The 2,169-nt window shown below is 43.8% G+C and overlaps 1 non-coding gene across 1 annotated transcript; it reads left to right on the top strand.

The window, feature by feature from the left end:
* The first annotated feature begins 1,222 nt into the window (after window positions 1-1,222).
* On the top strand, window positions 1,223-1,293 carry TRNAG-GCC (transfer RNA glycine (anticodon GCC)). The gene has a single exon. It is a non-coding gene; the product is annotated as a tRNA-Gly (tRNA).
* The last annotated feature ends 876 nt before the right edge of the window (window positions 1,294-2,169 follow it).

The raw sequence follows: 2,169 nt of genomic DNA, 5'->3' as shown, positions 1-2,169 counted from the left end.
GAATCTATCAAGAGCATAGACATGTAAGAGATCCTAGTCACTTGAGAAAGAGGCCAAGGGTTAGTGCAACCTACCTCAAAAGCACTATATATATAAAGTGTAGAATGAATAGAATAAGTATTCTTATATGTGCAATTTTGAGCTTCTCTTTCACCTTTCTTTCACCATAGCTATTGCTTGTGTGTGTGTGTGTGTGTGTGTGTGTTACACGAAAATAATAATTTCTAAAATCAATTTAAAATAAATCTTATAAAGGTGTGTGTAATTATAGAGGGTGTACACGCTGTACGAATGCCATCATACTCTATTGCAAAATGACAATGTGTGTACAATCAGGGCCTTGCAATAGGACCCACACAAACGAAGTGGTTGATGACAAAACACGAAACATACAAAGTTGTGCATGTGTGTGTGTGTGTGTGTGTTTAAGAGTGAAGCTTCTATGTCTTCCATTCTTATTTTGCTCTTCTTCATTTTCCTCTTTGCATACCCCATTATAGTGCTCTTGAAGCCTCCATATCTATTTGAGATGGAGAAAGAGAGTGAGAGAGTGAGGGAGAGAATGAGGGACGGAAAAAGAGGCATCAAGGATCACATGGGAACAAATGGATGAAAGTAGCAATCTCGAATTGGCATAGTCCTAGAAGTAGCCTTATCGTCTACTAAAAGAATGCAAGGAAGGACCAACGTTAGATTTTATTGATATTGATGATTTATATTTTTCCAAGTGTGTACTTTTACTTCTAGCGAGTTTCTTCCTGAGTGAGGGCCCTCGAGCTATTGTAAGCCTCTCGCAAGAAAGCGTGGCCCTGTAGCTATTCTAAGCCTCTACTACTTACTTTAAAGGTTGGTGGTGTGCCTGCTTGACGTAGCAAGAGTGAAGAGCCACCCGATTGCGTCATAGCGTGGGTCTTTAAAGGTCTTGAAGGGTCATTACACTCTATTGACACGCGCAATTCAAAGTGTCCCGCAGTGTCCCGTCACCCGTGGTAGTGCCTATTTATTACTTACGTTTCTTCACTTCGTTCCATTGAGGGATCTATCCCGTTTCAGCTGAGACCCACCCTTTTCTGTAGTCGCGCACCGCATGGCTGTGTATGCCCGCGTCCACCTCGTGTCTCAATCACCTCTCTCTCTCTCTCTCTCTCTCATTGCTGCCGCGACGAAGTAAACCGGTTTTTCTTTTCACCCCTACTACACGCCAGCGCCTCGCTCCCATCCAGCACTGGTGGTCTAGTGGTAGAATAGTACCCTGCCACGGTACAGACCCGGGTTCGATTCCCGGCCAGTGCACAGTGCCATGTGCAGAACGGCGCTTTTGCTGTCTCCTCGGAAGTCCGCGCCAGCCCTGCTGCCCTGCATTTTCTGTATGCTTCGCGCTCCTCTTTTGTGCAGCAGCATTCGTATTTCCAGTGGGAAATTCGCGCTTCGCTCTTGGATGGACAAGCTTTTCTTGAATGAGAAGAGGCGCTTCGCTCGTGTAACTAACCAACAGGGTTGGCAGAGCGTCAACTTTTTATATGTTTATACATACACATACAAGGACATCGCTACCCACAAGATTTCATAGGATAAACGTGAGCAATATCATTCTTAGTCCATGCAATTGTGCTTTGAATTTTACCCCACACTCATTACTCTCATTTCATAAAGAAAAGATTATCGTGCATGGAAGAGGGTGTTCCCCCCCTCCCGGGACCACGAGACCCTCATGATCCAACGATCTTCCATATCATTCAGATTTGTAGGAAGAGCTGATCACGTTCAGTCAGTTTTGGAGGCGATGCTCGAGGTTTGATCTCAATACTAGTCTCATATGAAATTAGGATGTGCAAGAATATCTCATTGACATGCAAGCCATTGAGGCATAAAGAGAGGATCTAGATGAGGCCGTTAAGGCCTATCATGAGAAGCAACAGAAGGAGGAGACCATCATTTTTTATTTCAATGTCTATGAAGATGCCAAATTTAGAACGCCCTTACCACTTAGTACAATGCAAAAGCTTATCAAAGTGGGAGAGAAATTTGCTAAGAAGTGGTTGAAGAAACAGGAAGGATCGACTTTTTGAAAGCAGCTTGTAAGATTCCCAAGGAGAAGAACAAGAGGGAGTATCTCACTAAAAAGCCACGAGAGGTGTGGAAGCTTCAATCGAAATGGAGATATCCTAT

The sequence above is a fragment of the Lygodium microphyllum genome, chromosome 29 (assembly GCF_053477565.2).
Source record: "Lygodium microphyllum isolate KBCC chromosome 29, Lygodium_microphyllum_v1.1.10, whole genome shotgun sequence".
NCBI lineage: Eukaryota > Viridiplantae > Streptophyta > Polypodiopsida > Schizaeales > Lygodiaceae > Lygodium > Lygodium microphyllum.
The sequence above is the reverse complement of the archived record's forward strand: the minus strand, read 5'-3'. Positions and strand labels throughout refer to the sequence as shown.